Consider the following 23,682-nt stretch of genomic DNA (forward strand, 5'->3'; position numbering starts at 1 on the left):
ACCGACTGTCCCGCTTAATCGAGTCGTTATGCCTTCCTATATAACGCTGAAAGCCAATAAAATCGCGGCCATTCGTCCCGGGGTTATATGCATATATCGGGAAAATTGATGGCGGGGGGAGGGGGAGGAAAAACGCGATAAAATGACCACCAGACACGCCAGCGAATAAAAATATTTTTTTAATTGTTATGCTCTATGGGGTTGTAGGAGAGGCTAAATGGGACGCGGGAATTAGTCGGTGGATGACGCAGTGCGAGAAAAGAAACGAGTAGTTCGATGCTGAACGAAGGAATTTTTTAAAGCGTTTTTAACAGCGAAACGTATACATACGTACATATGTGTGTGCGTGCATCCATAAAAAATTTTAATCAAGAAGATTAGGAAACTCGAAACGCGAACTCGTACACAGTGAGTTATTAATTTTCTCCCGAATCGCACAACGCTCTGCACTAAGAGGCGGCGCGGAAGGGCGATGAACCGTCTGTAGCGGTACAAGTTTTTCCTTTACGACACGAGGAAGGACGCGTGGAGAGTGAATTAATACATTAGGGTGCGCGACGACGACGGCCGCCGGGGTCGCGATGACGAGAGAGAAAGGAAGCGTTTTTTTTTTGTAACCGGAGCAACAAGTGTCGTATTCCTCTTATTTTTGCGTCGCGCATAAGAATGCGGCGTTGTATATACCTCCCCGGTCGCTACTGGGAGGCTAGTTGAAATTTAGTGGGCAGTAAAACTTTCGGCGTATATCTCGCAAAGTGGCGGCATCCATCTTGGAAATGGCCCCGTACGGCACTCGGCCGCCTTCGCCGCCGCGGGGAAATGCAAATTGTCGAATATTTATACGTGGATGGTCCACGGGAATGATTTGCATGGCGGCATTGATCCCCCTTGGCCGCCGACGTATCCTTCCCTACTTCTTCTCGCTCTCGCTACGCGAAGTGAAACCCAATCAGATCGGGTATATCCCATATCGCCGTATATACTCTCGGCGCGCCCCATATCGCCCCACTCGAGAATTTCGCGAAAGTGGAAACGCATGACTGTATACACCGTGAGATATTACTCGTGTCATTTGAATGGAGCCTCGAAAGCATCTGCGCTTCTATGGACGGACATAAAAGCTGTTATTCCATTTCGGGCTCTCGGTCTGCTTTTGGTATTCGATAACTGATAATTCGCATGTTAAATTTCTATGACTCGATAGTTCTAGATATGTATAATTTATTCTCTGTTTCAGGAATAATTTAATGAAATACACAAAGTCGGAAATGTGATCAATTTGTTTTTAGATAATTGAATGAAAAAAAAAGGCTAATTAACATTTCATAAAATTGCAGCACGTGCATTGTATAAATTTTATATCGTTCTTGATTTACGCATGGATCTTTCTGTCTCAAGACTTTTAGAAGCATTCTATTGCTATCGCATATTTGATCAACTGCGGACGGTGCATCTCGTAAAATTTCGTAAACAACGTAAATGTACGCGCGGATCCGCGGATGTTCCACAAGTAAAAAGAGCAACGATACCGTCCGGATTTATTCTCTTGACGCCTCCGACGCCGTCGCCGTCTTATCGAGCTGGCGCAATTCCGCCACGGTAGACAGTCTGGCGCGTCGATTTCGCAGCGTCGACGTCGACGTCGACGTCGCCTCGCGCGCGCGCTGCACTTTTGCACACGACCGAGTGTGGAAACGCGGGCGGTTCTTTGTAATATAAGAAAGCAAACTGGCGCGCCAGCAGACGGGCGAGATAGCGGCGCGAGTAGTGCAACAGTTGCGGGATACCCCACGGGCACTCCTGGTATGTGTTCTCCCGCGCCTCCCCTGCACCCCACGACTTTTGCGCACGTGGCATCGACGGGATAACGATGCAACATCGGTATACCGGCGCGGCGCGGCGTTACGAAATGCACGCCGCGGCTTTTCCATTTTCCGCGGCGCCTATTCCCGCCGCAATATCACACGCTTGCACACGCGCCTCTCATGCATTATGCGCGCACAACAGATGTAACAGTCGCGATATCGCGCATTATGCGTGCGACAGATGTAACGGTTTGTCATTCGCGTTCGCCGGTCGGGGCTTGTATATATTTTTAACGAAATCGCGCTGGTATTTCTTTTTCACGCGGCTCATCCCAAAGTCTAGTTCAATGTAAGATCAGATTCTAATCGCGGAAAACAGAAGGAAGATGGCATAGAAATTATATGAAAATCCTTTATTCAAATATCGGATAACTAAAAAAAACATTATATCTAATTGACATGTAATTTAATATAATTAATTGTTCTGATTAATACGTGATCATAATTTGAATTATTAACGCACATGAGATATTTACATACGACTATATTTGTAAAGTTTAATTATATTCATATTCGATCAAAAAACGCATCACAAGATGCGTAGATAGTTGCAATGCTTCGCTCGCTGCTATTAGGTCTGAACAAAGTGAGTTGGTTTAGAGATGCTCGGAGAAATCGATATAGACCGCATTACCCCGTGGTAGAGAGTCCGTTTCAAAGCTTAAAGTGAGTTCCACGGACATTCGCACTGGTTCACGAGATGACATCGTGCATCGGCTGGCGCAAACATGTTTGCATTTGCAGTCGTACCGTATGTCGCGCTATGCGCCTATAGGTGTGCACGCACGCAGATGCACGCACATACATAAGCGACATATATGTATTCCGGGCATTATAGAGATGGCACAATGCATGTACACATACAATATATAGAGCATATATATATATCTATCTACAGTTGTATATATTATATATATATGTGTATATATATAATATATACAACTGTAGAGACACAAGTAACGTGTATACATACATATGCACACATACATACGTATGTACATATGTATACATATGTGTATACGTAAATATACACATAATATATTTACGTATGTGTATATGTGTAGATGTGCATGCATATGTAGGGCCGTACGGAACCACCGTACGTGTCCGTCACTGTATATGCATAACGATTATATGCCTATTAGAGGAGTACAGGGGCGTATACATATATACAATACAGACATATAGGAGCAGGAAGGAAGAGGGGCAAGATCGTGGGGGACGGCACCATTACTGGTATTGATGAGCAACCGGCCAGAGGAATTGGTTCAGCACGTGTGATCGATCTGGCTAATCTCCCTTTGCGGACAGCCAGATGCTAATCTTCGATCGATATCAGAGATAGGATGCGAAATTGCGTTAGCCGCCGCAAAAGCTTGCGACTGTGAGAAACTATTACCGCCGAAATGCATCCGGCGACAGGCGATTGAGCCATGGATTCATAGTTGATGAGGTATCGATCTATGTAAGGCTGCAGCTTGCCTTTGCATCGCGAGATTCGACGCCGCTTTGGGAATCGCGCACGATGCACTATTAGGGAAGCAATTCAAGTTCCTAGGAAATGAATCCATACATTGCTGAAGGCTCCTATTTCATGCCGATTGTTACGTTACTCCGGTTTTCGAATCACCGACGAAAATGCCAGAACAAGACAGATCTCTTGGAATTTACCGCGGAATGACGTAACGTAACGCAGAATCCGGCATATCAGTTGTCGAGCTATCGTTAGATAAATTTGGGAGAATTAATTTATTATTATCTGTACATATTTATTTTTACTTAAATAATTATTTTGTATTGGACATACGTTAGAATATACAATGTAGCTGTAATTTTTATGAGGTACACAATAACGGGCATAACTAACAATTTACAAAGATTTTGTTTATATTTATATTGCGCGTAGTATCAGGTGAATTCCTTGAATTGCCTAATAACGCATCTGGTGCATGTAAAAAAGACGCGTGATTACTTTTAATAAAGTGTATATAATCTCGGCGACCGTGGCTATCGTTACGAATTATCTAACGCGATTGCAGTACGGTTTGCAATTCAGAAGTTTATCCCCGACGTGTCGCAAGACACTCGGTAACCGTGGAGGTCACGAATGCGTGAAATGCGTAATTATATCGTGCCGCGATAATGCAGTTCCTAGGCCGACAGAAGGTGGTCGGGACCTCCTTAGTATTCTCCCTATATGTATCCGCTCGTCCGTCACTTCCGTCGGAGTCGTCACGTACGGTCGCTCATTAGCCCTATCTCGATCGTCCACGTGCCGATCCTTGAATTCTCACCTGGCAGCAACGTGCCTGTATGGTGGAAGTATGGGTATGCTCCATATTCGGATAGGAACGTAATTGACTTTTCTAACAAGGGCTGTATTAATTTTGCTGTCTCTCGCGTACTTGGAAATTAATCGGTGAAGAAACGTTTGTTAAACAAAAAAAATGTTGACTGATAATCCGATCAGTCTCAATTTAAAAAGTTTCGCGAATGTTTATGATTATAAAATGTTACGTAGAATATATGTAACAAATGTAATAGGCACAAAAAATCGTTTGAAAGAATTAATATTTGAGAGGAAACCCATTTAAATTTCATTATGAACAAGTTTTATCGCTTGGAACTTAATTGTCGAATTATATAACATCGATTGCGATTTTTCTTTTTATTATAATCTTTTTATCATAATCTGTATTCTATCTGAAATTTTATTTTCGCGTTTTCGCTGTCGTTTCATGGCCCACTTTGGCTAATACGCAAATCGGGGATCAGCCATTTCCTTGTTATCGGCACTAGACCTCGAGAAGTAGCGGTTCGCTCCTGATCGCGCCCCCTTCGGCATCTTCGCGCGCCGGAACGAAACGAGGCACTTTGCTGAATTAAAGCGCGAACAGCACGCAACTCGCGACCTCGCGCGAACGCGTACACGCGCGCGTGCACGCGACAGCGAACGCACGTAGGTAGGTAGATAGGTAGGTAAGCAGCACACACGCGCGTGCATGCGTGGCGAGCTCGCTCGCCGAAAGAGAGATTTCGCCGCGGTTATCTGCTTCGCTCGTCACGCCGAATTAACGCCGACATTCTTTATCTCGTAATCGGAGGCCGCCAGACCTCGCGCGATCGTGTAGTTGCTAACTCAAGTAAGCATCATATGGTCATTTAATGGCAGCACGGAAATGGCCCACCGAGATGAACAGAGTGAGCGTATCTGCATATTGAAAATTTCGTTGCAAGAGTCAATCACAACTCTTTTAATAATTCGCGAAAATTAATTTTTACGGGAAAATGAAGTTTTTAGACTAATTTTCTCTATATTATATTGAACTAGGTCACGCTGTTGCATTTAATAATTTATTCGACATTCAACTGCAGGGACACGGTAGAAATTTAAATATGATGATATTGAATGATTATGCAAATAACTTTGTTTAATGACACATTTCGCGTAGCTCGCGCGTTAATGTAGAAGCTCATATTTTATCAAGCTCTCGATAGGTAAAAATACGAGGCTATTACTATTTAAGTCCTCAACGATCGGTTTATGTAAATCTCGTCACGAGGGTCAACATTATTGCACAACAAAATGCATTGCTCGGCGTGCGCGACGTGTGAATATATATTCGCTTATATTTGTGTATATTGCACAAGGTAACTGTGGCGAGAGAGAGAGCAATTTGCCGATAACAAAGCGCGCTCCGCTCATTAGAAATTCATATATACAGCCGTATCTTTACCGTATCATCGATCGTCGCTTTTATTGTCGGCTAATGCGACGTGTAATTGAGAAGCCCCGCGCGCGCATATAGCGAGGGCCACGCGGGACAAAGCCATGAAACGCGAGATTTACTTTATTGCGCGCAGGTGACGTAATTCACGGGCTACTGTTGCGAATTAATACCTATCGTCGCGCGGGACGCGCCGATAAAAATAACTAAATCGACCGTACTTATTTACGAAGTAAACGCGCCGGGCATTATCATAATTTTCTACTCAAGTACTTGTCGGATGTACATTCGGGTCGTCTCTTTCTAATAATAACACCTTTCTGTCTAGTATACGTTATCTCGCGCGATTTAATGCGCGATGGCTTCTATTCATTATTGTAATTTTCCATTCATGTCACTAACTGTTTGAAATATTGATTTGAAATTTGATGCGAACATTTTATATCTTACGATTTTTAGATATTTAGAAACGCTTGGATATATATTGTAAAAACTGATAATATATTACTTCTGTAAATCCATCACAAAAAAAGTTCGACTATATGCCATAATTAAAGTGTTAATTTTTTGCTCTAGTCGCGATTTATTGCTTCTATTCATTCGCAAGAAATTAATATCAAAAGCAGGAGAGCCGACTTCACGTACTGACTTTTTTTTTTAGTGATGGTAGTGCTGGGTTCGCAGAAGTTGATATATTTGTAGCCGTGTAATACATTCTTCGATTAAAATTTCGAGCTACATTCTGTGCAACAACGGGGGATCATGCTTGTATGAAGGGCGGAATTCGATTTTGACGATTGCGGCTCGTTTTAGTCACATTTTCAGCGAGCCGGGGCGACTCCGGTAATCCCGTTGCGTATCGCGATCGATTAAAATATTTTCGTTAAAGCGCACAGTTGGTCGGCGCGTAACGAGTGATTCGTATCAGGGCTGATTGTAAATTGAGCGCGAAACCGTCGTTGATTGGTTTGAAATCAGATCATCGCGACTCCGTTCGTCGTCGATCGGTCACTGCCGTTGCATCTATCGTCCGTGCGGTGCATCGTCGAGAATGACGTGGGATTAGAAGGGGTAATCGGGGGAAGGGGGGGTGAAGGTGCACTCTCGGAGGGGTCGGGACACAGTGCAACGGAGGGGTCGGGCTGTACGTATACCAACACGAATGCACGCGTGGCTCCCTAAAATGAATTACGCGAACGTGGATCAGTTGCCAGGCAACGTCTCTCTCGCCGCTGTAACCCGTAATGCACTCCGCTGCAGGCCACGGTTTTTGTTTGTATTAGGAAATCACCCTGTCAAGCGCGCGTCCGAGGGACACGCGCGGACGATCGGAGAACTCGCGAATTTCAGGATGCAGCGCTCGCGTTCACGCAGCGCAAATTTCAGGACGCGTCCGGGAGCCAGCCGGCCGTGATCGATATGCGGATCGAGCGATTGTTTGTATATCTACGAGGGAACGTAGATTCCCCTTGAGGTCGTGAAGTAATTAACGGAGTTTAATCGGTCAATTCAAATTCAACGTCCGTAGGTCTGTTAGATTTCGTAAAACCGTCGGTGCATCGATAATGGTCTCTCTTCGCCTTGTACGAAACGCTTGAATAACTTCAGCAGCAATAAAGTTTGAAATTGGGATGTATTCTATTTCTTACATTGATACACTCTCCGTGTGTGCGAGTATGTGTGTGCATGCGCGTGTTGTTATATTGATTACACAATTTCAGACTCTGTGAATAAAGAACGAGTATTTTTTTATTTTTGAAATACGTTCCCACAATGTGCATCCCCGCCTTCCTACCAGTTTCACGCTTGTAACTGTGATTTGCTCGCGTGCTTTTTCTATTTCTTTCTCTGTCTCTCTCTCTCTCTCTTTCGCACGCGCTCTTTCTCGCGAGAAGCGGCCTTTAAAGTTTCAACCCTAAAAGTGTTTTACGCTTGGCGTCACCCATTGATCGAATTTAAAACTGATGCGTGCCCGTGCACCCGTTCGGATGACATCGCTTTGACACCCGGATGTACTGATTTTACAAGCAGGCACGCGGCGGAAACGGATTCTGGGAATGAAATTTAGGGTTGAAAAAAAGGACAGAGCGGCAGGAAGGGTGAGAGGGAGAGGAGAGTGCGAGAGGGAGAGAGCGCGCACGAATGTGAGAGTAAAAGCCACACGAAGGGATGAAGGGGTACGCGGGAGTGCTGCTCTACGTGCGCATTCAACGTAGTTATATATACGCCCACGTAACATCGCTACTGACAAGCGTAGCGAATTATCTACTTTCGTGCGATAACTCTGTACGTTGATTCTAGAATTCTCTAATGCAGGAAGCTTGTTGCTTTTATAGATTCGCTATAGCAACATATGTTCTCACTACAGAATAATCGTATAGTATTCTGCAATCACCATACTTTATAACTGACATAACAGTCTATTCTGGAGATTACATAAAATAACAAAATAAATATGAAGATATCAAGTATATATATTTTGATTGACTTATGCAATTGATTTTATTTTTTGTGTTTGCTTGTGTACATATAGGTATACTATCTGATAAACTTTGACGAACTTATTAATAGCGAATATTGAATAACAAAATATTTAACATTTTTATAAAATAATATTTAAATTTGAATGATCGATTATGTCACTTAAAAAAAATTAAATATGAATAATATTGTTTTGCATGACGAGAGAATGGAATTTAATTTTGTTATAATTTTTTTCTAAATTTCTCTCTTTTAAAGTGAAATTTTCGTGCTTTCAGAAAATTCTATAGCTTTTTAATGGCACGTATTTTCTATTTTGTCGAATTTATACGTTCGAAATATATTATACATGTGCATACACACGCACAATAATGAATTCCGATCATATATTTTCGGACGGTCCATCGCGTCTTAATTAGCCATTAATTCGATTTTATTAATCGCATCGTATCGCACGGTATCACAGGATGAAGTACCGCGCGATTTTCGAATTCCCTCTGTTGTTTGAGGTTCGTTCGTTGCACCAATTTGCACGCGGGTATTGGCAAATGTCGAGCAGTTCGTACTTTTCTCGCGTCGCAATGTAATGAAGAGCGCATCGCGTGCGATTAACGATGTGGATGCTACGCAGAATGCCGTGCAATTATCGTATTTTGGTAATTAGTACCCGCGTAATTGTAATTACCCGTATTTTCGCGAATGAATGCCCACTATCCTCACTATTTATGATTCGAAATCCGCTATTTTTACGAACAAAGTTCGATGATTACAGCGTCGAATTGAATTCATTTTACAAGAAGTGAGGACGAGCAGCAGACAAAAGATAGCTTCTCTGTGATTAATAGCCATTATAGTTAAAATTTATAATTACAATAATTATAATTTAGTATTCGAGCAATATATATGTTTTTATTTCTATCTATTTACGAAAGACTGTGAAAAATCATTGAATAGTCAATTGCATAAGAACAACGACATCGTTTTTGCAGTTTTGTACGCGTTCGTATGCGCGTTTCGCGCATACATACACACACACACACACAACACAACAGACTTCGGCATGCTGTCGATTGTCAGCGAATGATTATTCACGCCCGAGCCGCTTGGCCTCGCTAGATTACTCGGGCGGCGTATTGACAAACGGATTAACGTCAAGTTGACTTAGCGTCGCCGATAAGGAGTCGATAACCGATACGTAATTGCGACGAAATGTCGCCGGCGAGAAGCCCACGGTCGCGGCGGGCGGTCTTTATCTTCGGCCGCGCGCGGCTTCTCGCGGTTTATATCGACTCTCGACGTCAAATCGTAAAATGTGAGAACGGCCCTTTGCATACGGCGCGACGAATCGCGAGATTGGATGTGTCACGATTTTATGCGCGTCCAGACGACGATCCTTATCCCCGCGGGTTCGCACTCTCGCGGCCGATCGTTACTGAATTTCCACGCTGCCTTTGCTTTATGTATACGCCTCACGAGGAATCTCGCTCTTGCATTTTCGTGACGATCAGCGATCGTACCCTTCGATAGGCGTGACGATCGAACACGAGATACGTGCCACTTTGAATATTGCTAGAGAGAAAGCGGTAAGTAGGATATATATCTAAGTTTATGCCTAGAGTATCGAGCTCGCGTGTTATAAAATTTTTTATACGAGAATATAGGAAAAAATCTCGCTCTCAAAAAATTTTGTGATAATTTTAAAATTACAGGATAAAAAAATGTACAAAAAAGAAAAAATTGACAGGCAGAGGCTAAAATGCGCAATTAATCCGAAAAATACTTACGTTATATAATGAAATAATTCATCATCGCAATAGCAAGATTGAACTGCGCAAACGTAACCGCGCTGAACCGCAGTAAACATTTTCCTACATATATAGAAATGCTCATATTTGCTATCCTAACAAAAATCGCTCTCGCTTTGATCAGGTATATTACGAGAAACCTATAAAATTCGTGGAACTCCCGGGGCTGCACGTTATCCGAAAGCCTACGGACCGCGCGCTTTATCTCCCGAATGTAAAGAAGCGCTCCGCTGATACGGTTGGAAACTTGCTGCGCCGGACCGTATTTACCGAGAACTTTTCCTGAAGAATCGCACACAAAGGGCCTTTCCCGGTGGGCCACCGCGGGTTACTTTCGTGTAAACAGCAATCTCTTCTCCCGCGACGGCGGGAGGAGTGGAAGGACACGGGGGGGGGGGAGGAGGGACGGGCGGAACGTTATCGCGGGATTATTTCTTTCATTCATCTCGGGCGACTTAAGGATTCTAAGAATAAAATATGCAGGCCGTGTCTTTAGAAGGGGGCACGGTCGCTCTTCAGGGCCCACGGCCGTTTTCTGGTAATTACGTCGGTTAATTGCAGAGGACGGCCTCTCGCTCGCGCCGCGCTTGTTACTCGCCGGAGTATACCGGATCTTGGTTGCCGTAGCCGCCTGCGTCGCTGGAAGGTAGCGAAAGAATGTTTACGGGTACCGGGTATTCTCCGACTGTTAAAGTATAATAGGACGTATGCCTGTAGGCGCCTCTTTTAGGCTTCGAGGATTAACATCGCTAATTGTTAGTCTCAAAGGATGCGAAAGAGCTACCGGTAAGCCGTTTCCAGGGGGCAGTGTCCCGGAAAATTAAGGATTAGCAGTCAGTTCTGGAGAGAGAGAGAGAGAGGGAGAGAGAGAAAGAGTGATGTTCGGGGGCGGTTATTACTTCATGCCTACGTGATGGGCGTAATACGCTGCAGTAAAATATGCCTTCTTAGAACTCCCGTGCACAAAGGGTTTAGCCTTTAAGAGGCGCGGTGAAATATTGGCGGCGTAAGACGCTTGGAAGTGATCCAGTGTTTTAAAATTCAAAGGGAGAATATTTCGCGCTCGCGAGTCCGCTTTTGAATCCTCGACGTGTTGCGTGAAAGCTCAGCTAAATAACAGCGTGACTTATTTATGTCGTTTTGTCTAGATGTTAAGAGTCCCCGTTATTCATATTTTCTGATGAAAGATGAATGCTGAAAACGCTATCGTGCCATCATAAATTATTTTGGTGGAAGGAACGGCCGCATCTATCGACGCGGTAGCGGTATCGAAGTCTCGAATTTGACCGTGTGCTTTTAAGATACGTCTGGAACACATTGTTTTAAAACTCCGCGCTATCATTCTCATGTTACTGTTTGCCTTTGGATTTACAGAGAGGGAGATTCTCGGATTTATATACGATAAGAATACTCGTTCTTATTCATCTGCCTCCAAAATATCACGTTACGCCCAGTATCAAGTTACGGTTTATCAAGTTTTCAAACGCACAAAAATATTTAAAAGCTAGTATCAAATTGCAAGTTACTAAGTTATCGTAAAATATTGACTTGCACGCTGCAAATAGGGAAAGGGAATTAAATCTTGACATATAGGATCGTAACGTGCCCAATAAGACGCGCGTAACGCGATACTTGCGAAAACGGCAATGAACATCCATATCCGTATACATTTACAAATATTTCAAATTAGATCAAAACGTTATAGTTATCTCTGACATTGACGATATTTATATAATATTCATTTCTATCATGTATATGGCTGGATTGTACGGATATACAAAAATTTAGACAGCCTATATTGTTTTTATTATTATCGTTTTTTTTTACAAAGAATATTTGTAGAGTTAAGAATAATACATGCTATTTGTATATACACAGATTAATGAGACACGATCGCGTTTGAGTGTGTAATGCGGCATAATGTAAGTTACGACATGTAAAGCTTGCTCGGAGCGCGGTCTCGGGTTACCGGAGACTCGCTTTCACAACATGCCCACAAAGTAATTAAGAATATATCAGCACGTTTATGAATCGTAGCATATGCCGCATGAATGGTCGATAGCCGACAAGCGATAGAATCATTTCGTCGCCCTCACTCTGTCAAGCATATACCTATATACCCACACTCTCTCATATATCAAACTATATGTCATGCGTTGCAATTGCTCGAACAATAGCGCCTTCAAGACACGCGTTTCTACGTCAGTTAGAAACCGTTGGAGCCGCGATAATGTTTGCAACACCAGAATTTATTCGCGCGCTTCATTACGCGTCCTGCAGTTAGCATTCACGAGCGAATGCACGAATTTCCAGAAATTTTTAAGACGCTTCCGCGGGAAGCGGAACCTGCAGTAAAATAACTCTTCGTTATCTTAACGATAGCGAAACACTGAAAAATACTTTAATACGCGACTGCTCACGCCAACCAGTAATTCTCGCCTAATTGAAATCAGCTGGCAGGTAATTAAATTAAATATATTTTAAAATAAAACGATAATATGACAGGTACTGCGCGTAATTAATATAAAATATTAATTAATTACTGTTTTTTTTTATCGATGCATCTTATCATCTTGATTTATTACCGCAGTTTATCTTAAAATAATTTATTCCTAGAACGGCATTCTTTAAATTAACTCATTATCTCTTATTAATATAAATGCTCGGCTTTTCTTGGAAAAAATATTTGATGTCAAATATAACAAAGAGAGTAAATCTTATAGAGTAGTTTTCATAGTCCAATTTTACATTTAAGATCGTCTTAAATCTTGATTTTCAGATTCTAGAATCTAAATTGTAAGTACGATGAAATGACCATCTCGAGATCGTGCTTAAATGTAAGCTCGGATTATGTACACCCTCAACGTGATGTCAACAATTCTCATTGCATAAAATCTGATTACATTATCATTATAACGTTCGTATATTAAGCATATATATGCGCGCGCTCGTCGATCGAAGATTACTTTCTCTCGAGTTATTCCCCTTCGCTCCATTTATCGGTGCCGCGTCTATCACGTCATCATCATTCAATTCGCGCCGTGCTGATTCGCGAGGTTTAGAAATGCAAATTAAACGGGACAAGGAAAACACGACGGGGGCATTATCGCGCGTCTGAAGTCGCTGAACGGAACGGAAGAGACGCGAGTGTGTGCGGGCGGACGGCGACGACGACGACGACGACGACGACGACGACGACGACGACGCGCGCGCTTCGAGGATAAAAGTGCGACGAACGATAGATCTTCATTAGACTGCGACGGTACATAAGTCACGCGACGGGGGGGCACGACTTTTAGCCACCCTTGTAATTCTCCAGCACGTATATAAGCACGCCTACCGTACGGATGCATGATGACCGCACGATCGGCACGGACAACTTCTTCGCCGTCACACGTCGCACAATTCAGTCGCGTTTGCCATGTATTGCAAACTATTTCTAATTTATTGTCATTTATGATATTTTTAATATTTATCACGGAAATATTTTATTTGGTCGAATCTGCTACAGTAAAATGCAAATAGAAGCACACAAAAACGCGTTTATATATATGTATATATATAATATACGTATATACATCTACATATAAATGTATCGAAAAGATTGACCTTGAGGCAGATGCTTAATTATATGAATATTTAAATAAAATGTCTTTTTAAAGTTAAATTTATGTAAGATATATAGGTATAATACATCAGCAACTTATCTTTATCAAGAAACATGGTATCAGTAAATCGGGGATGTAGCTCAGTGGTAGAGCGTTCGCTTTGCATGTGAAAGGTCCCGGGTTCGATCCCCGGCATCTCCAATCTTTTGCTTTTTCATTTTTTTAAATATTTAATTTATAAACGATAAGCTATTTTTGCATTTTCGATTTATTGTATGCCATCTTTCCTATTTAGCACTTTAAGTTGAGCAAAGTCGAGAATATAAAAGAATATATAAGTGACACTTTGCTTCTCTCTTTTTATAATATTATATACATACATGTGATGTAAGAATAAGCATCTGAATTTTCTTTTTTTCTCTCTGTCGATTTTAAATTAAAATATAAAAAAGTTATTTTCAATCGAGCTTCGAACACATGTGCGTGGACACATAAAATATCATTGTGCTGCATGATGAATAACCGTGTGTATGGAAGACGGAATAAATTCTCTTCCAGTATTCCCGTAGCCTGTGGTCAATCAAATCTTTTTTTTAAGAAACCGTACAACCGAGGTCCGTTATATCTATCCATCGTCCGGCTGTTTTACGTTTCGCGAAGCCGGAAAATCGCCAAGTTTCGCGGAGAGTTTGTTAAGGTTTCGGCGTTTAATTTCCCCACAATGCCAGTCCGTTCGCAACCGAGGCTTTCCGGTTTTTTTTTTTTTGCGCGCGTAGCGGAGCGCAAGAACGCGCGCCTTGAGCAAATTGGAACGTGCGTTTCTACGTTTTCCACGTAGAAAAAAAAAAGAGCACACACGTGGCGTCGCGCGAATGTAGGAAACGTTAAAAGTATCGGATATATTACAGCGAGTACCGTACCGTAAGACAAACGCAAATGAGTAACGAGCGAGACTTGGTGCGGCAATGGACGGCGTTTATTTTCACGAATACCTATACGTGAATGGAGCTAAATGCCGCGAGCGGCGGATTTAATAACTCGAGCGGTTCGGTGTACCGCGATGAAAAGCCTTTTGTCTCGTTCGAAAACGAGGCAAGAGGAGAGAGAAGGAGGTGAAGGAGGAGGAAGAGGAGGAGGAGGAGGGCGGAAGAGAAATAGCCGGAATATCGAGGCCGTGACGCGAGTAAAAAGAGTACCTAGAATAAAAGAGAAGGAGCGAGCGAGCGGAGAGAGAGAGAGAGGGGGGGGGGGTGAGTTCGGTCGCCGATTGAGCGTGCGTAACTCGCCCCGATGGGGCTTGCAGGCAGGCTGCTCGCCTTCCCGACCGCGCGTCCGAGCCCCGGTGAACGGTGAGGGAGATGCATCACGAAGAGAGGAAAAAAAAAGGGGGGAAGAGATGCATATGACTGCGGGATCGCGTTGACTGCAGCGGAATAACGCGGTTTCGAGATCGCATTCGCGTTCATAATCCACTCACGGCATTGCAGGGATGCCGGAGACTGCATCCGGGCGGCCGTCCCGCACCACTCGTCGCGAGCGCATAAGCCATGCACTTCTAACCCGTAGGACACGTTTATCGCTGATGCATTTATTGCTGATGCACCAAGGGAAGGAAATTGACGTCGGGCGGGCGGGCGAGCGCGTTCATTGTCGCCGTATACGACGACGTCGCGGCGAGCTGGTGGCCAAGTCAAGGGGTTGATCGCGGCTCCGCGACGAGAGGCAGAGGGAGACCGGGTGCCATTCCTACAGCATTACGTCATACATCGATTCTCTCGGGGATTCCCACGGAGTCAACTCGCCACTGGGAGCTCATTGCATCACCACCGCTGCTGCAGGTAAACTACGCCGTGCGATTGTGATGTACGTGATGTTGCGTAGTTGCGTATTACCATCGATTCCGCGTGTGTGCACGTATGCACGTACTACGTTTTCCGTATAAACACATTATACTCTTTGATCCATTTTTTATTTGTTTCATTAACAAATTCACATTTATAAGGGAATGATAAAAATGTGAATCAAAATATTACATGTTCAAAATGAAAATTGCGACACAAATTGCTGGCAATGCTGCTTATTTTCTAGCTATGCATCGAATCGGATTTATGATTTACTATTGAATCAAAAAATTAGTGTCGAAGGTTTCGTTTTGTCTGCACTAATCAGCGATACGTAAAAAGCATAGGGGATAAAAAGATAATTAAAAACTAACAATGTTAGTTTCAACACTCTCGCACGCGTGTTCGATTTAAACGCCGTTGTTTTACATCGCATCGCGCGCATATGCACTCTATAATATCGGCGCGATGGACAAGTGCCGTAACTGAGAATGATTTGATTGAATTTAACTTCCGGAGCGGACAATCAAAAAAGCAATTTCAACGCGCGTCATTGCCGGGGTCGAAATTCGCCGGCGAGCGAATTAAAAAAAAAGGAGGCAATCGGGAGCGCGGGGCGCGTCTCTCGCTTTCGGGGGGTAGAAGGGGGGGGGGAGGTAATCGCTGTCGCGTGCCTAAAAATGAGACTGCCACGACTGATTAATCATCGGCAATCTCGCGCCCGAGATAATGGCGAAAGGACGCCCGCCATTAGCGGGCAAATGACGAAAACTCCGTCACCGGTTGTATCCATGCCGCGCTCTCGGGGAAACGCGTTATTTTTTTTCCTCCCTCTCTTCTCCGTTCGCCTCGCCGTTCGGCTCTCTCGCCACTCGTATACGCAACCGTACGCGCGGAGGAGTGATACCGCGGCGGCGTGCGGAGGGGGAGGGGGTGAGTAATTTAATTGAAATTCCCCTCTGTGAAATTGTGGAAAAATCGAGTCATGCGATCGCCGGGGCCCTACGCGAAAATGAAATTACAGGAGAAAACGAGGTTTGCCCAATGATGCAGGTGAACGCCGGTTTCAGGGGAGATGGTCGGAGATCGCAGGGAGGCGAAGGACGGGGCGGGGGAGGGAGACGGAGACAGAGGAAGAGTATCAGCACACTCGGGGTGGGCCTACAGCTAGCTAGTCCGACGGCTTTCGCGTGGACAAATTTTTCGGTTTTGAATTTCCGCGCAAATTGGCCTTGCGAAATTACCCTCAATTACCGGCGTCGCGGGGGCTACCTCGATGCGAGAGAGCTCTCCACACGGAGCCCCCGAGCTCGCGATTCTACTGGAAAATATCCTATTTCGCGTGGGGTACTCTCGGGCTTTTCGGACGCTTCGGGAACGAGGGTCGCGCGCGCACACGTATACAAATTGCTCGGCAAAAATCGATCGATAATCCAACCCGGTAATCGAGTAGTTTTCCGGTACGCTGTCTCGGGGTGCGCCGAAAATATATCACGCGTGGAAATATGCGCGTCCGTATATGGCGAACGAGCCGCGAAATACGAGAGAGAGAGGCCTCGGATTCCGCGAATAGCTCCATTCGTAATGAAATTGTTTTTAATTAAGCCTGCGACTCTCATAACCGCGCGAGCGACGCTATATAAGGGCTTGGTTGCCGACCTAGGATAATTTGACGACGTGCTGAAAAGCTGCCATTAATATTTCCATACCTTGGAACTATACTCGTTTCGTTCGACTATATAGAAGAATGTACACGCATCCAATTTGAATGTATATATACTTTCTGTATGCAAACAAAATTTGCTTGAAGCGTAAAATATATCCACTCTGCTTACGAATAATTCGCGTTAATTTATTCCTTTTAGACGATACGTTGTTGAACATTTTTTTATTAATCTTTCACGGCGGGACACACGGTGGTTTATTATCATACGTCCGCGCGCAGCGCTCGCGGTGAATGTACGTGCAAATATTTCTTGGCAAATGAAACTCGTTGCCGCGTGTACGAAAAGCTTTCGCGGGGCGAACGTAGTCATAGCCGTTTTTAATTAAACTTCCGTCCGCGATGAAACGCTGCATCAGCGACTACCTACTATGTGCAAAACGCGCGTTCGTTAACCGCGCGTAAACTTCGACGGGGGATGGGAGACGCACCGAAAACTTGGTATTTCCGCGCGCGAGGAGAGAGGAATTATTCATCGCGATATTTCGCGCGAGATCCCCCATTAAAAATGAATCCCCTTTCCCTCCCCCCTCCCCCCTCCCCCTCCCTCCTCCCCTTGCAGAAGCAAGCGAGGAAGCGACCTATCGTCGCGCATATTTTAGTATGCGCACTTTAATTACCGAGAGCCGGTACGCCAAAAGCGACGAACGTAAACAGAGGCGATGTAATTCGATTCGCCTGGCACAAATATTTGTGGCTGTGTAACGCGCCACGTACGGGCCGCGCGCGCCACGCCGCCGTTATACGCGACCCGGAGTCAGCGGGCTTGCTGTTACCGGAACTGCGTGACCCCGTGTGTATATACGTGCACACGGCACTCGCGCGGGGGGAGGGGGGAGGGGAGAGGGAGGAGGTTAACCCAAGCCGCAGCGCATCCGGAACCGCCGCGGGTCAGTTACGTGAAAACGGCTCGCCGCCGCGTGGCACGATGGGCTCGTACATCGGGTTTCGGCCAGATAGGGCCGAGGATCTCTCGCCGTTAAGTACGGCCATTGTGCAGTTACGCAAGGAGGCGGATTATATGCCGGGCAGGAACGGATTAATCCGTCACTCGTGGGCGCAAAACAATGGCGAAACGATCGTCGATTATTTCCCCCGTTGCGCAAGTGTAATCCCGCACGTGGAAAAGTAATGAAGTTGCAAAATCGGCGTTTTCGAAATGAGACGCCTCCTGACGTGGTAATTGATGTAATTACTCTTATAATGTACTATTTTAGAGAGCGCAATAATATATCGACTAATAATAAAATATTGATTGATCGAAATTTCGACGACATTATATGCTAATATTGTTTCCGCAGCTGTAAAAAGTAAAAGTAAACTATGAAACGTTTGCACGCCATGATTCGCATTGATACGCAGCGTCGTATCGGAGCTATTTCGATCGTAATGCGATTACAAAACGTATCGGCTGCTATACGTAGCGTCGTTTCTAATAGTAATGGCCCCCGCATCCCATGCGTGCCGGATCGGCGGTGTGCGTGCAATTGCGGCGCAACTTGCCGGTCGCTATACGGTGGTGGGTCTGTATGCACTCGAGCGCATCCCGAATCGTAGGTCAGTTACGAGAAAATATTGACTGATCGCGCGTAATGGCGCATCCGATATTAACAATAGTACCGCCCCTAGGATCTATCCGCTATCTCTCCTCGCGCGCGCGCGCGCGCTCGCTATGCATATACGCGTGTATTAACGTGCGTGAGTGCCCGTGCACGCGTGGCTATAACGGGGTAAACATAGGCGCGCGGATATTAAAGCGAGCGCATTTCCTGGGCTCGCATCAATTGTCATTAAACGACATGATTATTGCGCATGTTGACGATTATTGCTGCGATAGACCATTACTGGAATATCCGCGCGAGCCGCGGCCTCATAATGATCGATAGCCGATATATATTCATCGGGCATTTCGTTAATGGCACATTGTGCCAGCTAGTGGCGCGCACGGCCTCGCGAAAATTGCGACGTTTCGTTAACGAGGCGCTTCGAGGATCGCTGTTGACCGAAGTGTCATTATCTCCGGTTTGCGCGAAACATTGGGCATGATAGATAACCATAAAGGCAAATGAAAATGTGAACGGCGAACAAAAGTATTTCAGGGATTTTAATGCGACGATTTTATATATTTCGCATCTCTAAATTCTCAGCCAGCTGGAAACGGAAAGTTATCAGCTTTTTAAAAAATTCTAAAAAATTATATAACCCTTGCCAAACGACGCGCATACATTCACATGCGAATTACTTATAAATAAGTTTACCCTTTAAACTTACCTGGCGGTACAAGTTTATTCGCGACGTTTAAATACTGCGTTGGCATTCTTTTTTTTTTAACTTTAAAAAAAATTTTAAATGCAAGGTCTAATGTTTATGTACGATGCTTTTCAACCGCGTTAGTTCAGACCTCTCATTTTTACGTAGAAACGTAACGTGGCGTTATATACGGTAGCGAGGCTTTCGCGCTGGCCCTTTCGCAGAAAAGGGAAAGGAAAGTTGAAAATCGAAACAGCTACCTGTTGATCGTGTAATTGTAGCCATTTAACCAATTAACGGCGGATATCGGCGGTGCACTGTGTGCGCTTCAACAAAAGAACGAAGACTTTTTCGCGTTGAACGATGAAAAGCCGTCGTCTCTCGAGCGAGCTGCTTATAATATCGTTGGCGTGTATTACGGCGCGTTACGATACACGTCGACGACCTGATGGCGGAGAAGAGTACCTGTTTAGCATCGCGTTTAGCAGAATCACGCCGCCACTTTGGTCCGATACTCGTGGCTGTCGTCGCGAATGATCGATCATACATCGTCCGCCCGTGCGTAGTCGGAACGGAGGATGATCCCGATGACTCGCACCCTCTGAATTACGTCTCGCATGTTGCATATCATATAGAGAAAATCCCTCGTGAGCATGCATCGTTGTGTGGAGAGGGGTGGAGGGAGGAGAGGGGCGAGGGAGGCACGGGAGGGGAGGCGCCATCGATCCTTACGAATAAACTGGCCTGGGAGCCAATTGAGGATGATAAATCTATTTTATTTTCGGCGAATCATGCAACTCGCAGTAGGGAGAGAGAGAGTAATGGAGATTATTAGGAAATGCAGGTGCCCCGCTTATGGATATTATGAGCTCTATCGAATGGCTCCCATAAAACAATAATGGGATCGGTCGTGTGATGTGAAGAGAAAATGGAAATGATGCGAAAGGAAAACGCGCGTTAAATCTCATTTTATCGCGAGCTACGCACGATAAATCTATACCGATCTTCACTATCGGCGAAAGTGGCGCGATGAAAGTAATTGATATCAGAAAATTAGAACCTTTTTACTATCGTGTATAGGGAATTCTTATTTTCCGAGGCATTCCCGAGTTCGCGGGGCAGCGAATTCCGTTTCGGTGATTTTTGAATCAATCCAATATATCATCTTTATTAGATTAGAAGAATTATCATCTTTATTATATTAGGATTAGAAATTTTGTAGAACATGGCATTTTGCTGCGCGACGTATAATTAATCGCTCTCACAAGTCGCAATGGAAAGAAAGGAGATTCCGCGTGTCGGTTATAAAGTATCAGAGTGTGATGTACGGGAGAGACGAATTTATCTCTCTCTATTTTCCGGCGACATCGTATCTCTTCGCGACGGTAACGAGGGCGGGGGATAAAGAGGGAGTGGGGGAGAGAGAGAGACTTGGGACTTTCAAGACCGATTTCGGTTTATCACGCCGGCTTATCTACGCTATACGAGTATTCACGCAAATTTATCGATCTGTCTGCAGCCGTTTCGACATAACCGAAGCGCTTCGTTTCGGCTCTCGAGCGTCAGCTTTATGCCGCGATCCCTCGGGGACGCGATAAGGAAAGGAAGAAAAAAAAAATATAAGAAGCCACCGCGGCGGAGTCACGTTATGAGCATGAATTTTTATATTGAGATCTTATCGCCTAGGGTATACCCGGCGCTACCGGGAAGGGAAGGGAAAATAAAAGAGGAGATTTGCGACGCCATAATGACGTTCGCTACTGCAACGGTTGCGCAGTTGCGCGCGAGGTGGCCAATTTATTCGTTCATTTTGTCTCGTTTGAGAACGATTTTTTGTTTAACGCTCGCCACTTTCTATTTTATCTTCTCTTTCTCTGATTTTATTTAATCTAATTTGAAAATAATTTCGCGGCATTGCTGCAATAGTGTCATATCTCGAAAATTGACAATTTTGAGTTATTCATCACCAGATAAAAGTACACGCCAAAATCCATCTTTTCCAATGAATAACTCAAAATTGTCATTTTTCGAGGTATGACACTATTGCAGCAATGCCGCGATTTGATCTTAAAATTCGCGCTATCGCGATGATAAAATTTGTGTTTTAATTTCTTTTGTGACAAAAATTCATATTCATAGGTTTTCCGTGTTGTGTTATGAAACTAATGTTTTATTCAACGAAGTGTTTACTTAAATTGCAACAATTATAAAGACAATTGATTAGTTGCTACTTAATTCATCGTTATCACGCGAGAATACACGTAACGGAATGAGATCTTATAGCTAAGTGCGATTATACGTACGATGCCGAGATTACGAGAATAAAGCTGCACGGCGCGGCGACGCGACGTGAGACATGCTTGTAACGTGTGACGTAATCAAGGCCAGAACGTTAGCACGTGCTGGGAGAATGCGAGACAATATGCTGGAGATACATGACTATTGCATCTGCGGGATGTTTATATTTATATTAAATGTGGTATTTCGCTTAATACTATTACACAAAGGGCATTCAGTATATCGAAGTACAAGTACAAAATGTTTCCTCGTGAATGAATGAGTAAAAAATAGAAAATAGAAAATAAAAGAGTAGAAAGTAGAATACACTTTTCCACTAGGTGCATATTTTTCAAAAGTAGAAAAATATTTTTAATATAAAGTATCATGAGTTTAACTATGGCGTAAACGTTTGGATATAGTTATTGTTAAAAAAAAAGGAGTAAAGTCAATATATTTATTAGCGAGATATGTAATTTATTATATACATTCAAATAAATGTACACTGTTTTTATATTGATTTTGAATTTTTTACACTCATACTTCGACTAGTTTTTAAATCAATAGTCTACTGTGAGGTAGGCTTCCATTTGTATGCAGTTATGGTCGGCTTTTACCGAAGGCAGCGTGGCCGAGCGGTCTAAGGCGCTGGTTTTAGGCACCAGTCCGTAAGGGCGTGGGTTCGAATCCCACCGCTGTCAAATTTTTTTTTTTAATTGTTTTTTTGATGATTTTTATCAGAGACAATTTTAGAAATTAGGCGGATCTCGGAAATAATACGTACGAATTAATTTAATTATTACAACTAGTCTGTATTTGCATTGGAATTTATTTAACTGGATCAATAATCGTGATATAAAGATACGTCCGTAGAATATTATCAAAACTTATTTAACATTTTAAGTTTCTCTCCAATGTCTTAAACATCAATGTTATTGTTTATAACTACGTAATATATAGCGAAAGGGAATTTCAAGGATAGTGTTGCAATAATTTATGTAGCTAATTTTACGGTAATGTGATCGCTATCTATGCAGTAGCTAATGATACACACGAGCTTGAGTTAATTACGTATGTAGCCATGTGTTTAATATGTAGTATGAAGTTAACATAATTTTGTTCCGCGATAGTAAAATTAACGTTTAAGATCTGCATTAATTTATGTGGCGAAATGTAAAGTGTGAAATGAAGAGCGGAAAGTCAAAAGGTAACGAGTTATTTTCTGTGAAATACAAAGTGAATAGTCACGCATAATCGAATGTAGCAAAAAAGTTGGAGATGCCGGGGATCGAACCCGGGGCCTTTCACATGCAAAGCGAACGCTCTACCACTGAGCTACATCCCCGTTTTTTGATAAGTTCCGACTTGACACGTGAGTAATAATATGTTTTATATAACGTCATTTTATTTCAATTGATGTAGAAAAAATTTATTGGAAGAAAAATTACGCGGTTAAACGTTAAACACGAGCAGCCTACTGTGCAAACATCGCCGAGTGCTGCACTGCCGATCGATACGAATACGCACGTTTTAAATGTAATGGGTTGAATGCTATCTCGCGAGATATGATACGCCTAAATATGATACAATTACACTGACAAAATGACCCAGGGCAAAGTGCTATTTTAGCTCTCTTGTCAACAAGGATTTTCGAAGGTCCCATGGTGTAATGGTTAGCACTCTGGACTCTGAATCCAGCGATCCGAGTTCAAATCTCGGTGGGACCTTAACTTTTGATTTTCCGCTCTTCATTTCACACCTTGCATTTCGCCACATAAATTAATGCAGACCTTAAACGTTAATTTTACTATCGCGGAATGAAATTATGTTAACTTCATACTACATATTAAACATGTGGCTACATACATAATTAACTCAAGCTCGTGTGTATCATTAGCTACCTGCTACTGCATAGATTACTGTACACATATGTTATTTTGCTCGAGCTTTAATACGAATTTCTGTATAAAAGAGTGAAAGATAAAGATTTTTATTAATTTTTAAAGTGAACATTACTTTTTTCGTGTAATGATATTCACATCCTCATTTACATCACGACTTCTGATGCGACTTAAATTTATCTATCACGTTGACAGGCATGTCA

General features: G+C 43.5%; 4 non-coding genes across 4 annotated transcripts; 3 read left to right on the forward strand and 1 right to left on the reverse strand.

Annotated features, from left to right (window-relative positions):
* The first annotated feature begins 13,616 nt into the window (after positions 1–13,616).
* Trnaa-ugc lies at positions 13,617–13,688 on the forward strand. Its single transcript has one exon. It is a non-coding gene; the product is annotated as a tRNA-Ala (tRNA).
* An 8,511-nt stretch (positions 13,689–22,199) lies between these two features.
* Trnal-uag lies at positions 22,200–22,279 on the forward strand. The gene has a single exon. It is a non-coding gene; the product is annotated as a tRNA-Leu (tRNA).
* A 572-nt stretch (positions 22,280–22,851) lies between these two features.
* On the reverse strand, positions 22,852–22,923 carry Trnaa-ugc. The gene has a single exon. It is a non-coding gene; the product is annotated as a tRNA-Ala (tRNA).
* Positions 22,924–23,233: 310 nt separating this feature from the next.
* On the forward strand, positions 23,234–23,305 carry Trnaq-cug. Its single transcript has one exon. It is a non-coding gene; the product is annotated as a tRNA-Gln (tRNA).
* The last annotated feature ends 377 nt before the right edge of the window (positions 23,306–23,682 follow it).

This window comes from Wasmannia auropunctata, unplaced genomic scaffold (assembly GCF_000956235.1).
Source record: "Wasmannia auropunctata unplaced genomic scaffold, wasmannia.A_1.0 LD336050.1, whole genome shotgun sequence".
In the NCBI taxonomy this organism is placed as follows: domain Eukaryota; kingdom Metazoa; phylum Arthropoda; class Insecta; order Hymenoptera; family Formicidae; genus Wasmannia; species Wasmannia auropunctata.